Source organism: Bufo gargarizans, chromosome 1, assembly GCF_014858855.1.
Source record: "Bufo gargarizans isolate SCDJY-AF-19 chromosome 1, ASM1485885v1, whole genome shotgun sequence".
Taxonomy (NCBI): domain Eukaryota; kingdom Metazoa; phylum Chordata; class Amphibia; order Anura; family Bufonidae; genus Bufo; species Bufo gargarizans.
In genome coordinates this window covers 138,770,074-138,784,734 of record NC_058080.1, presented here as the reverse complement: position 1 = coordinate 138,784,734, position 14,661 = coordinate 138,770,074, and the positions used below count along the sequence as shown (strand labels likewise).

General features: G+C 46.6%; 1 protein-coding gene across 1 annotated transcript in view; it reads left to right on the top strand.

Moving 5' to 3' along the window:
- FRYL (FRY like transcription coactivator) overlaps positions 1-14,661 on the top strand; it is a 317,468-nt gene that overhangs the window by 47,993 nt on the left and 254,814 nt on the right. The window contains exon 2 of the mRNA XM_044298955.1: positions 5,442-5,510. The gene's annotated coding sequence lies outside the window, so the exon portion shown is untranslated. The remainder of the gene's footprint in view (positions 1-5,441; positions 5,511-14,661) is intronic.

Here is a 14,661-nt window from a genome sequence, read left to right as displayed (position 1 = left end):
TGCTATACTTATCACATGTCCTGTGTGTGGGGGGCATCGCCGTGTTCTTTCTATGAGGAATTTGTGTGTATGATGAGTGTAGTGCTCCTGTGTGAGTATTTGTACCGTATTCTCACAAGTGGTCTACTGGTGGCGTTATGCCTTTGTAGTATTACATACTCTTTATTCTGCAATGTAAGAGTAGCGCTATTGGTGAGCAGCCTATGCCATGTTTTTGAAAGTTCTAATGTGTGTTTTTGACAGTCACTCTTGGGCGTCATGCACATAACCTTATGTATTTTGCGGTCCGCAAAAATAACGGATGACGTCTGTGTGCTTTCCGTATTTTGCGGAACAGAACTGCAGGCCCCTAATAGAACAGTACTATCATTGTCTGTAATGCAGACAATAATGGGACAAGTTCTATTTTTTTGCGGAATGGACACACGGAAATATGGAAATGGAACACACACTGATTAACTTAAATTTTTTTGCTTACCGCATATGGTCCGCAAAAAACCAGGAACAGACACAGAAAGAAAATACATTTGTGTGCATGAGCCCTTAAGATGACAGTGAGACATCTTTCCTTTCTTATCCCTTCGCTTCTGCCGGCTGCTTATCAATGGCTTTCTCTCTTGATTCTACTTGCCCGTTTGGGTGAGTCAAATGGCACATTACCCTTAGTCCTCATGTACATGACCATATCCGTATTTTGTTCCGCAAACCACAGATCCAAAAAATACAGATACCTTCCATGTACAATCCGCACTTTTTCACTCCACGGATGTGGACGGCACATGGATGACATCAGTGTGCTGTCCGTTTTTTGCGGTCCCATAGAAATAAACGGATCTGTGTACGGTCAGCAGAAAATGCTGATTGGACACGGATGCAAAATACAGTCCTGTGAGACTGGGATGAACTGCCAATCTCATGAGCTGATACCATCCCATCTTTAGGATAAGAATAGAATTGATGTTGTGCATATTGTAAAATTTCTGATAGTCTCAAAGTCACTTGGAACAAATTTTGCCGTAGAGTATAATTGCAGATGCATAGCAACTGAATGAGCAAAAAACACATTTTACAGGAAATGTAACATTTTCAGAAGGCCTAATCTTGCGCCTAAAGGGACTGATTAGGAAAATAACACCATGTGTAAAATAACTTTTTAAAACGTGCCTGAGTTTTCAAAAAAGTTTGCATAATGGCTGTTATTTTTTTGGGCTAATGTCTCTTTCGGCCATATTATTTCCTGTTTCAGCTGCACAGTTAGGTGTATCTCTCTCAGAATCAGGGTGCATATCCCTTCTGTGAATTATGCCATCACTGTACTGCTGTGACGTCCTTTCCCTTACTTTCCACTATGTTTGTTTTCAGCTCCGGTCAGATAAGGAGGGGAAAGTCAGACTTTCAGAAAAGCAGGACGCCCCCTTTACCTTCAGTAGCAGCGTAGGAGCAGTTCTTTTATCATTCTTGGGATACTCTGGCACGCCCTCATTTCCTGTGAGCCCTCTTTTGTGTCTCTATTACTAGGGATAGATCTTGCCTGACAGCAGGCAGTGGGCGGCAAATTAGTTGGGAGGTGAGACCCCTAGTGGCCATGACTTTTACAGGATTTCTTCAGGTGGATGCAGGCATATTTTTTTAATGAAGTGATTTAGAAATTAGCTAGTTGAACCAGTCTCTATTAAATTTAAATGAAATTGTGCAAAAGTACAGTGACTCTTTGAAGAGGACTGGTAACTTCTCCTGTCATGTCTATTTTTAGTAATAACTTGCATTCCTCCTGTAATCACACCTCCCAACCGTCTCCGATCCAGAGGGTCAGTCCTGGATTTTGGTGGCTGTCCTGGAAGGGCAGAGGCATGTGCTGACTTTAAATGAGACAATTGAAAGCAATGGTGAAGCAAGGACCCATCAGCTCCCTGCTTCACCAGTCCCCTAGATGATGCGGTCCCCAGCAGCAGGTGCGATGCAATGACCTAATGATGCTTGCTGGGCTAAGTAAGGGTAAACGCACACGTTCAGGATTTCTGTGCGGCCGATCCGCACTGAAATCCTGAAATCCGCAGGTGTTCGTAGGGAAATCTGTATGCTAAATCAGCATAGATTGGTGTGGATTTGCATACGGATTTTACTGTCCCCATTTAAGTGAATCCAGAAAATACAGGAAAAATGAAATTGACATGCTGTGGATTTTAAAATCCACACCGTAGGTCAAAATCCGCACAGAAAAAAAATCTACATTGTGCGCATGAGAATTTCAAATTCTCATAGAAATCTATGTATATGACCTACGTTGCAGATTTTCCGCACGCAAATCCGCATGCAATTCTGATTGTATGCATTTAGCCTAAGGCCTCACGCACACGACCGTTGTGTGCCTCCGCGTTTTTTCACGGACCCATTGACTTGAATGGGTCCACGAACCGTTTTCCATAAAAAAATAAATAAATAGGACAGGTCTTATTTTTTTTGACGGACTGGAACCACGGATCACGGACGCGGATGACAAACGGCTCATTAGCTGAGTTTTCAACGGACCCATTGAAAGTCAATGGGTCTGCAGAAAATCACGAAAAACGGCACAACGGACACGGAATGAAACAACGGTCGTGTGCATGAGGCCTAAGAGTGCACAGGCTGGGGAATAATGATCATCCCCTGGCCTATGCGCTTTAGCGCTCAGCCTAGCACCTGGTGCTGGGGAGAGCAGGATGTTCGCTGTTCACTGGGGGATTGGGGCTAGGTGATTTTATATATTTTATTAACACTATTGTAAGGTGGGCAGCGGAGCAGCACTATTTTGAGGGGGCACTTAGTCTTAGTGGGCATTCTGCTGTGTGCGGACACTAGGGGGGAATAACTATTGTTTGGGGGCCCTAAGGGGACTGGGTGGGTTTAGGCGTGTATAGCTAGGGATTCGGTGGCTTAGTGTGTAAAAATAAATAAAAATAATAATAATTTGGGGATGATATTTTCCCTCCTTGGTCTTTTTTTATGTTGAAAGATATGATGTAATAACAATTCTAGAGGATCATTTTCATAGCGATCTCTGATGTGGTGTTCCGCTATTATTCCTACCAGAAACTTGAGTAAATTGCCATCAGTTTGCAATGAAGATCCAGAAGGGTGTGACCAGTTGGGGGTGTGCTACTGCATAGTCTGACATTATTCAGTCAGTGCTGCCAATGCCAGCCCCTCACCTGGTAACACTCTCATGAACAGTTTTTGCAGTTTGCCAGCAGTTAATTTTTTTCTAGCAAGAGTAATAGAGGAATGGTATGGCCCAAAGTTACGCAAAAAAGATGCTCCAGAATTAGTTTTACACTGGGAATGCAAGTAGTTATAAAGCAGACATGACAGGCGCGGTGACAGGATGCAACATAAATGGCATCTGATAGGTCAGTGATGGCGAACCTTTTAGAGACCGAGTGCCCAAACTGCAACCTAAACCCACTTATTTATCACAAAGTGCCAACACAGCAATTTAACCTGAATACCAATATAGTTTATCTTCCATGTACTTTATCATTTAGCTATAATAACTGCCTACATTCAGTGCTCTGACTGTGCTGTTCATAGCACGCCCTTCGCTGATAAATGGCAGGAAAAGTTTAAGGCTTATTGGTACACCATAGACTTTTTCCAGAGGTGCGGGTGCCCACAGAGAGGGCTCCGAGTGCCGCCTCTGGCACCCGTGCCATAGGTTCGCCATCACTGCGATAGGTGATGGGGATTATCAGTCAGTCAGAAAAGTGTATACAAATTATGTGCAAAGAGAGAGGTCTATAAAGCGAGCCTAAAATAATCCGTTGATATCTTAGGCGGCAGAGGTGCGACCGGATTTGTACATTTCTGCGGGTCAGCTGTAAAGCCTTTTCTATCTGTAATCTGCAGATTATTCGGAAAGGTTGCGTTCGGCCCCCTCCCTGGTCAGACCGCATGTATATGCCCCACAGTTCAATGTAACTGCTGAGCTTTTTTGTGGTGGAAATTTCCATCCCTGCATTTTTTTTTCTTCTCTCAGCTGAAATCTTAAGCCGTGCTTTGCTTTTGTTTTCTGGGAACGGAGGCCTGCATTATTATTATTTATTTTATTTTATTGTGTTGCGGTGGATTTTATCGCCCCCTTAGCCGTGATAATTAGGAAGCTGGATCAATTGTCTATTAATTTGGGAACTTGTTTTTACAGGGAGTGTGTTTCCCATCCAGGACTGACTTCCCATTGTTTGCCAGTGAGAGGAAGCCAGCGACTTCTTGTAAGAACAGAACCGAGATAAAGAGCGTCTTGGAGGGAGCTGTTTGGTGAAGGGCTTTGTATGGCTGTAGAGGAATGTCTGTGGGAAGCGGAGTGGGCAGATGCCGGCTGCTGCGGCTACATGTCTGGGCAGGAGGCTCTGCGCTCAGTGCTTTCAGCCTCCTCTTCCTCACAATGTCCCCTTTGCCCCTTTCCTGTTGCATTACACTTCAGACAAGTTACAGCAAAGATCCAGCGACTTCCTTATTATTTCATCTTAGAAAATGTCTGGCTGAGGCCTGGACTTGTTACTGAGCCGATATCACACAGGGCGTCGCTGCAGATCTCTCATTCAAAGGGCACCCACTGTAGTTTTTGCTTCTGCTAATTGCATTTCCTCGTAAATTATTATTAAAGGTGTTTTCCGAGATTTTAATACTGATGACTTCTCTGGATAGGTCATCAGTGCCCGATCGGTCGGGATACAGCATACAGTGTTTTTTGTCTGGCCGGTTATCGAGCGGACCCCTTTATAGTCAATGAGGCCGGCGGGCATTGCGGTAACATCCGGCAGTGCTGGATTCAGAGTGGTCTGGCAGGGTGTTGTCTGACAGAACTATACCACGAGTGTGAGACTAGACTAAGCGGCATGTTACATAGCGATCTTCATGTCAGTTGTAGCCCCAGCCTTCTTAAAGGCTTCACCTTCTCCTACGCCAAACTTCTTGGAAGTAGAGAGGGGTCCCCGGAGTGGAAACATATTTTCTCCTGCATTTATAAGATTGGGAAGTGCTGGTCTAGTTAGTTGACTTCTTTTTGTAGTTGACAATATAAATATAATAGTAAGGCCTCACGTACACAACCGTTGTTCTGGTCCGCATCCAAGCCGCAGTTTTTCAATGGGGCCGCAATAGATGCGGACGCCACTCCGTGTGCTGTCCGCATCCGTTGCTCCGTTCCGTGGCCCCGCAAAAAAAAATATAACATGTCTAATTCTTGTCCGTTTTGCGGACAAGAATAGGCATTTCTACAATGGGCCGCCTGTTCCGTTCCGCAAATTGCGGAAGGCACACGGGCAGGTTCTGTGTTTTTGCGGATCCACAATTTGCGGACCGCAAAAAACTGAACTGTCGTGTGCATGAGGCCTAAGTGTGTAGCGGTACTTACTAAAAATTTTATTTATTTTTTTCTGAAAATGTTTTTTCTTCCTTTATAGCGGGAGACAAGCCTGATAAATGTTGGATATTAAGCATTGACGCAGACCATCTCCGCTCAATGTCCTGGGGTGAGTTACATTCTACATTTAAAGTGCGCAATACCAGTGCTCAAAAAATAAAAATGGTGTTCCACCGATAAAACTCTGAATTATGACATGTATTGTACTCTTTAGGATACAGCAGCTAGATATGGTAGGAGTAGCTCTACCAGCTTAAGCTTCTTTTAAATGGGAGTACCAGCCTTCTATAGAGGGCAATGTACTCCGCTATGTATAGTGTACCATATAGGAGATGGATTGCTTACGGCTTGATGTGACATTACTATCACCACCACCATCTTGATCTGCTCTTTGTGGGAGTACCACCTGTCCTTGGAAGACCATACTGTTTCACTGGCAGCTTGGAGTACCACCCTTCCATGGAGGGAAATATGCTCAGCTATGTATAATATGCTATATAGGAAATGGAATGTTTCCAGCAGGAATTTATAGGACTACTACCCCCACTGTCCTGAGTTGCCTTCAATGGGTGCACAGTGGTTCTATGACATTCATTTCATAGAGTGTGTTACAAAAATGCATTTATAGTCGCTTATTTTGTGCCATTAATTTATTTATTTTTATTGTTTGAAAAATATGTCTGGTATTCTCTTTAAAAACAAATGAAAAATCATACAGTGTACTAGTATATATAGATACTATATAGTATGTAGATAACAGCACATTATGCATGTGAAGAATGGTATTGCGGGTTTTTTGTCAGAGAAAATCCTTCCGTTAATAACAATGGAGCCTGTGGCTCACTGATGGTTTCTGCCTCCCATACAACAGGTCAAGAGCAATGGGTTCAAGACCTGAAGCAAGAGACAAAATAAAGTGTTAAATATACAGATGTATGCCCAAGCATTTCCAGACTGCTCACGGGCACCTCCGCTAAGACACCCTCTTTCAATGTCAGGACTCCATAGAGCACAGCAGGGACTTCTCTAAGGGACATCTCAGCCAGCTTAGTATTGTAATGAAATACTGACAAAGGCCAATGACACACAAGCGTATTCAGAGGTGTTTCCCGTCCTTAAAGGGGTTTTATTTAATTTCTGAAACAGCCGCCCCCATGTGCCGGGCCCTTCATGGGTAATATACTTACCCCGCTCCTGGCGACGCTCCTGGTCCCTGCACTGCCGCTGCTGCTTCTCCCTGTACACGGATTAAAACATCCGGTGTCAGGGGGAGCAGCCAATGGCAGGCAGGGACGGGGACGAGCCTCCCTAGCATTGCGGGTGACGATAGGGAGGCTTGTCCCCGTCCCCGCCTGACATTGGCTGCTCCCCCATCCGCGCACAAGGAGAAGCAGCAGCGGCAGTGTGAGGACCAGCTCCAGGAGCGGGGTAAGTATATTACCTGTGAGGGGCCAGGCACATGGCGGCTGTTTCAGAAATTGGATAACCCCTTTAACTCTGCTCCTATGACATGGACCCACAGCATTATAATGACTTATAATCCTGTGAGTTCCTGCCCAACCTCTTACGGATGGTATTATGCGAGTACAGTTCATTATAATGCTGTGGCTCCATGTTAGAGGAGCAGCGTTCAGGACGGGAAATGCCTCTGACACGGGGTGCGTATTTCTCATACTGAATACGCTTGTGTGAAATTGGCCAATGTTCGTATTGAACCTGTAGACACATGGAAGGAAGTGCATTGTAGTTCTGTGCATGAGGGAGTGTCGGTTATTGGTTATCCTGTCAGGGTAACCCGTCTGGCAGACTTCACCCATTGCCTATGGAAAGGGATTGTCGAGAAGCAGGTGTCTTTAATAAGAAACTAAATGCTGGCACGAGGAGGCATGTTCTTAAATTAGTAGGGGGAAGGAAAGAAGCAATGATATTTTACTGAAAGGAAATGTTTGGGAAATCATCAGTAAGTGACTGGAAACCTGCCTGAGAGGAACACTCTGGGGGAGATTCATCAAAACTGGTGTAAAGTAGAGCTGGCCTAGTTGCCTATAGCTACCAATCAGATTCCATCTTTCATTTTTCAGAGCTCCTTTGGAACATGAAAGGTGAAAACTGATTGGTTGCTATGGGCAACTAAGCCAGTTCTAGTTTACATAAATCTACCTCAATGTATCCGAAGAGAAACTAAAAAGGACATAATGTAAGGGCAGCCTAGGTGAGTCGTATGGTCTATTTCTGCTGTCGTTTCTGTACAACTGTAGCAAACGCTCAGCTGTGAGATGTTTTCTTACTTTGAGGGATACAAAGTAGGGTAGTTGAAAACAGTAAGGAGCAGTAAGGCGCGTTGTACAACACATCGATATAGAAAAAGCAGCAGACATTATACAGTGAGTAGAGCTGGAGGTAACTGCTCTGTACGCCATGTAGTGGCCATTCTGGGGTACTGCAGCTCTGCTTACTTTCAGCATGCTGGTGCTGGAAACGACACAGTTTTTGGGTCCATGGCACCACAGCAGCATGCAACAACTAATCCTCAATCATTAGTTGGGGTCTAACACCCAGCACACCCACCAATCTGATATTGATGACCTGTCCTGAGGGTAGCCTGGAGAACCCCTTTCAATTCTAAAAAATGGCAGCAGCAGGTTCCAGTGGGGATCGTATAGTAGTGGAGACCCTGAACCACTGCAGAGGAATTGTGCTATTACATGATGGCTATTCAGACGAATGGAGGTGGGTGTAATGGAGTGCCGCGGCCTCTTCAGACAGCTGATTGGCTGGGGTGTCGGGAGTCAGACCTCCACTGTTCTTATATTATACGCCCAAAAAACCTCTTCAACACTAGGTGGCGCCATGTTCTCTACAGTTGCACAAATGGATGGTTAGTTATTGCTTTGTGTGATGTACGTATATGAAACTGTTCTGTAATTAGATTTATTTTGTCCCTATGACACTGGCTGACCTGTTACATGTGCGCTTGGCAGCTGAAGGCATCTGTGTTGGTCCCATGTTCATATGTGCCCACATCGCTGAGAAACATGAAGTTTTAATATATGCAAATGAGCCTCTAGTAGCAACGGGGGCATAGCCATTAGAGTACATTTACACAGCTACGTTTGTCACAGTAATATTGTGTGACATTTTTTATCATGACAGTCTATGGTGTCGCACTGCGACTTGCGACACGACTTGGATGAAACTGTTGTCGGTCGCAGCATGTCACAGTGCAACACCTTAGACTGTCATTATAGAAAATGTTCTGCGACTTATTGTTGCATGACAAATGTCGTCCTAACGCCTAGAGGCTCTGCTCTCTGCCACTGCTGTGCCCCCTGCACTTTGATTGACAGGGTCAAGCAGTGTAAATGTGGTCACTCCTGGCCCTGTCAAAGTGCACAGTACGCAGCAGTTGCAGAGAAAGCAGAGTCTCTAGGAGTAATGACAACGCCCCCGTTGCTCCTAGCGGCTAATTTGCATATATGTTTCTCAGCCATGCAGGCACATGTGCACATGGAACCAACCAACTGCCTTCAGCTGCCGAGTGCACATGTAACAGGTCAGCCAGTGTCATAGGTACAAATCTGCTGCCAGATATGACCTTTAAAGGAGTTTTCCATTTTTTTGCAAAAAAAAAAAATCTGATTAAAGCTATGTAGAGGGAACGGCACAGCCTGACTGATGACCTCGGCTCAAGTTCCTAAGTGTCAATCCAGTTCTCAGCATAGTCATTTCAGACAGACTGGTTGCTAGGCAACAACGTATGGTTAGATTTGGCTGTTAGGCGCTGTTCCCACTAGCTTCTTGGTGTCTGTTTTCACAGGAGTCCTGACAGATATGACAGATTTGTGGTGACCTGGTCTGAGGGTGTTTGTGTTGCTGTATGGAGTATTATACAGACATCATAGGTACACTGATCATATGGCACCTCTATGGGGCCTAGTGGTCAACAAGACGCCAGTCAATAGAGACTACAGCCATGGCCGTCTGGTGATAGCATCGCTACATATAATGGGATAATATACTGTCCTCGTCTACCATTTCCGGCATATTGATGGGACCTCCAGTGATGGTGCCTTAGAGCCCAACTCTCCATACACCCCATGGTCCATCATAGGGGAAGATTCCCTTGTCTGTGGCGGTGTCTTAAGGCACAATGGAGGGCACTGAGTTGGGTCTGCCCACCAGCTAGGGTCTTATGGATATGTTGTAGATGTCTGAAGCTTTGAGCAGATGGTGCGCCCTCATTTCCTAGTTCTGCTTGGTCCTCCTCCTCTTTCAGCGTGCCCTATAATTTCCGTGGTGTCGCGTCCTGTATCACTGATTAAGCATATTCATCGGAAGAAAAAAAATCAGCTATTGTAGGCTGATCGGACCTCGTCCTCTTCAACGTATTCAGCGTTTTCCCCTCTGAAGGTTTTGCTGGTTCAGCTCTGCTACTATTGAATAGACTCATCAGCTCCCAGGCGGACGGGCCAAAGCTGGAATGGACACTGAGCCGCTGAGGACATGGGGTTTTATCCACTGCTTCACCTCCGGGATGACTTCTCCTTCTAGAAAAGGCGACGTTACTTCTATAGCGGCTGCAAAAGATTGATGTTTCTTACAGTAAAAATGGCCCTCATTTATCAAGACATAGCGGCCAATCAAAGCTGGGCTTTTGTTTCTTACACTGATCTGGTCACATGAAAGCTGAGCTGTGATTGGTTGATGAACAGATTGCCAAAAATAAAATTGCCTGACCATCTTTCACTTGGCTCCCAAAAGGTATCTGATTAAAATCTAAACTTACCCTAAAAGGGGCTCTATCTCATGAAATACCTCCTTAAATATCAAAGGTACCTCTCAAGAACCCTGGCATACAGCGGAGTTTACTGGGGAAGATGGATTTGACTGCTCCCCCTGCGGTAAAATGTGGTGTTACATGTGACCATTCAGATAAATGGGTGCCCGTGTAATACGTGGATGTCCGTGGTCAGCGTGACCTGTCTTAGTATATTCTTGTAAGGCCGAATGCACACGGTCCATGGTAACCCGGCCTGGCATCCTGCTGACAGCAGGAGCGCACGGAGTCATTGGTTACTATGACGCCGTGCGCTTCATGCCGCCGCTGCACTACAGTAATACACTCGTATGATCTATACGAGTGTATTACTGTACAGCAGCGGCGGGATGAAGCGCACTGCGGCATGGCAACCTGTGGTGCGGTGCGCTCCTGCTGTCAGCAGGATGCCAGGCCGGGTTACCACGGACCGCTCACGGCCGTGTGCATTCGGCCTAATCCATATGAAATGACTCTGTGTTGTGCCACTCACTCTGTAATTCCTACTAGTAATGTATAAATAAACTAACAGTTGGGTGTTTGTCACTGTACACCCTGCTACAGTCTAGTTAGTACCGCCAGACCGTGTAGGGGCACATCTCTTCAACTACAGGAATGTTAAAGGGGTATCGCTAGGATATGTCCCCAGTGTCTGATAGGTGCTTGTCCCTCCTCTGGATATACTTAGAACGGAGGCCACAAGGTGCTGGAGGGCGCACCTTGCATTCATTTCTATGGGACTGCGGGGAATAGTCGAGCACTGGCTCAGCTACTTCTCTAAGACCCATAGAAGTGAATGGTGGGCGGCTGCGCATTTATGGTGCACCCTTAGGCACTGTGCGGGCCCCATTCTAACTATAGGTGTGGGACCCGCACCTATCAGACCCAGGGAGCATATGCTAGCGATTATGCCCCCAATATCCAAGATGGGATTAACCCTTTATCACCCACGTATGCATTTATTTACAAATATCCATAAGGAACAGCATAACATAGAGTCCTGGAGTGGTCATTACACGGGGAATCCAAGTATAAACAGACATCAGTGATGCGGTCAGTAGGGATGAGCGAACTCGAACTGTATAGTTCGGGTTCGTACCGAATTTTGGGGAGTCCGTGACACGGACCCGAACCCGGACATTTTCGTAAAAGTTCGGGTTCGGTGTTCGTCGCTTTCTTGGCGCTTTTTGAAAGGCTGCAAAGCAGCCAATCAACAAGCGTCATACTACTTGCCCCAAGAGGCCGTCACAGCCATGCCTACTATTGGCATGGCTGTGATTGGCCAGAGCACCATGTGACCCAGCCTCTATTTAAGCTGGAGTCACATAGCGCCGCCCGTCACTCTGCTCTGATTAGCGTAGGGAGAGGTTGCGGCTGCGACAGTAGGGCGAGATTAGGCAGATTAACTCCTCCAAAGGACTTGATTAATCGATCGATCTGCAGCTGTGCATCATTGAGCTGCTGAAATTCAAATGCTCACTGTTTTTAGGCTGCCCAGACCGTTTGTCAGTCACTTTTTTCTGGGGTGATCGGCGGCCATTTTGTGTCTTGTGCGGTCCTGCGACCAAGTGCATCCAAGCTGCGACCAAGTGCATTTAACCCTCAATGGTGTGGTTGTTTTTTGGCTAAAGCCTACATCAGGGTGAAGCTGTCACACCAAGTGCATTTAACCAGCAATAGTCTGTTCATTTTTTGGCCATATACTAAATCAGGGGCAAGCTGCGCCCGTCACCAAGTGCATTTAACCAGCAATAGTCTGTTCATTTTTTGGCCATATACTACATCAGGGGCAAGCTGCGCCCGTCACCAAGTGCATTTAACCCTCAGTAGTGTGGTTGGTCAAGCTGTCACACCAAGTGCATTTAACCAGCAATAGTCTGTTCATTTTTTGGCCATATACTACATCAGGGGCAAGCTGCGCCCGTCACCAAGTGCATTTAACCCTCAGTAGTGTGGTTGGTCAAGCTGTCACACCAAGTGCATTTAACCAGCAATAGTCTGTTCATTTTTTGGCCATATACTACATCAGGGGCAAGCTGCGCCTGTCACCAAGTGCATTTAACCCTCAATGGTGTGGTTGTTTTTTGGCTAAAGCCTACATCAGGGTGAAGCTGTCACACCAAGTGCATTTAACCAGCAATAGTCTGTTCATTTTTTGGCCATATACTACATCAGGGGCAAGCTGCGCCCGTCACCAAGTGCATTTAACCCTCAGTAGTGTGGTTGGTCAAGCTGTCACACCAAGTGCATTTAACCAGCAATAGTGTGGTTATTTTTTGGCCATATCCCAGTCTAATTCTGTCACTAAATCCATACCGGTCACCCAGCGCCTAAATACTAGGCCTCAAATTTATATCCCGCTAAATCTGTTGTTACCGCTGTACTGTTGTGGCTGGGCAAGTTATTTAGTGTCCGTCAAAGCACGTTTTTTGTTCAGGGTTGAAATACAATTCCCAATTTAGCAATTTCATAATTTAGTGGTTCCTGCTATATCAGAGCTATTTGAAATCTATCCCTAAAAGGGTATATAATATTAAAGGTGCACATAGGGTCATTCAGAATAACTTCACACACACGCTACTGTGCATTTCCAAGTCTAATTCTGTTAGTAAATCCATACCGGTCACCCAGCGCCTAAATACTAGGCCTCAAATTTATATCCCGCTGAATTTGAATACAATACATTGGGCCAAATAATATTTTTGTTGTTGTGGTGAACCATAACAATGAGGAAAACATCTAGTAAGGGACGCGGACGTGGACATGGTCGTGGTGGTGTTAGTGGACCCTCTGGTGCTGGGAGAGGACATGGCCGTTCTGCCACATCCACACGTCCTAGTGTACCAACTACCTCAGGTCCCAGTAGCCGCCAGAATTTACAGCGATATATGGTGGGGCCCAATGCCGTTCTAAGGATGGTAAGGCCTGAGCAGGTACAGGCATTAGTCAATTGGGTGGCCGACAGTGGATCCAGCACGTTCACATTATCTCCCACCCAGTCTTCTGCAGAAAGCGCACAGATGGCGCCTGAAAACCAACCCCATCAGTCTGTCACATCACCCCCATGCATACCAGGGAAACTGTCTCAGCCTCAAGTTATGCAGCAGTCTCTTATGCTGTTTGAAGACTCTGCTGGCAGGGTTTCCCAAGGGCATCCACCTAGCCCTTCCCCAGCGGTGGAAGACATAGACTGCACTGACGCACAACCACTTATGTTTCCTGATGATGAGGACATGGGAATACCACCTCAGCATGTCTCTGATGATGACGAAACACAGGTGCCAACTGCTGCGTCTTTCTGCAGTGTGCAGACTGAACAGGAGGTCAGGGATCAAGACTGGGTGGAAGACGATGCAGGGGACGATGAGGTCCTAGACCCCACATGGAATGAAGGTCGTGCCACTGACTTTCACAGTTCGGAGGAAGAGGCAGTGGTGAGACCGAGCCAACAGCGTAGCAAAAGAGGGAGCAGTGGGCAAAAGCAGAACACCCGCCGCCAAGAGACTCCGCCTGCTACTGACCGCCGCCATCTGGGACCGAGCACCCCAAAGGCAGCTTCAAGGAGTTCCCTGGCATGGCACTTCTTCAAACAATGTGCTGACGACAAGACCCGAGTGGTTTGCACGCTGTGCCATCAGAGCCTGAAGCGAGGCATTAACGTTCTGAACCTGAGCACAAACTGCATGACCAGGCACCTGCATGCAAAGCATGAACTGCAGTGGAGTAAACACCTTAAAACCAAGGAAGTCACTCAGGCTCCCCCTGCTACCTCTTCTGCTGCTGCCGCCTCGGCCTCTTCCTTCGCCTCTGGAGGAACGTTGGCACCTGCCGCCCAGCAAACAGGGGATGTACCACCAACACCACCACCACCTCCGTCACCAAGCATCTCAACCATGTCACACGCCAGCGTTCAGCTCTCCATCTCACAAACATTTGAGAGAAAGCGTAAATTCCCACCTAGCCACCCTCGATCCCTGGCCCTGAATGTCAGCATTTCTAAACTACTGGCCTATGAAATGCTGTCATTTAGGCTGGTGGACACAGACAGCTTCAAACAGCTCATGTCGCTTGCTGTCCCACAGTATGTTGTTCCCAGCCGCCACTACTTCTCCAAGAGAGCCGTGCCTTCCCTGCACAACCAAGTATCCGATAAAATCAAGTGTGCACTGCGCAACGCCATCTGTAGCAAGGTCCACCTAACCACAGATACGTGGACCAGTAAGCACGGCCAGGGACGCTATATCTCCCTAACTGCACACTGGGTAAATGTAGTGGCAGCTGGGCCCCAGGCGGAGAGCTGTTTAGCGCACGTCCTTCCGCCGCCAAGGATCGCAGGGCAACATTCTTTGCCTCCTGTTGCCACCTCCTCCTTCTCGGTTTCCTCCTCCTCTTCTTCCACCTGCTCATCCAGTCAGCCACACACCTTCACCACCAACTTCAGCAC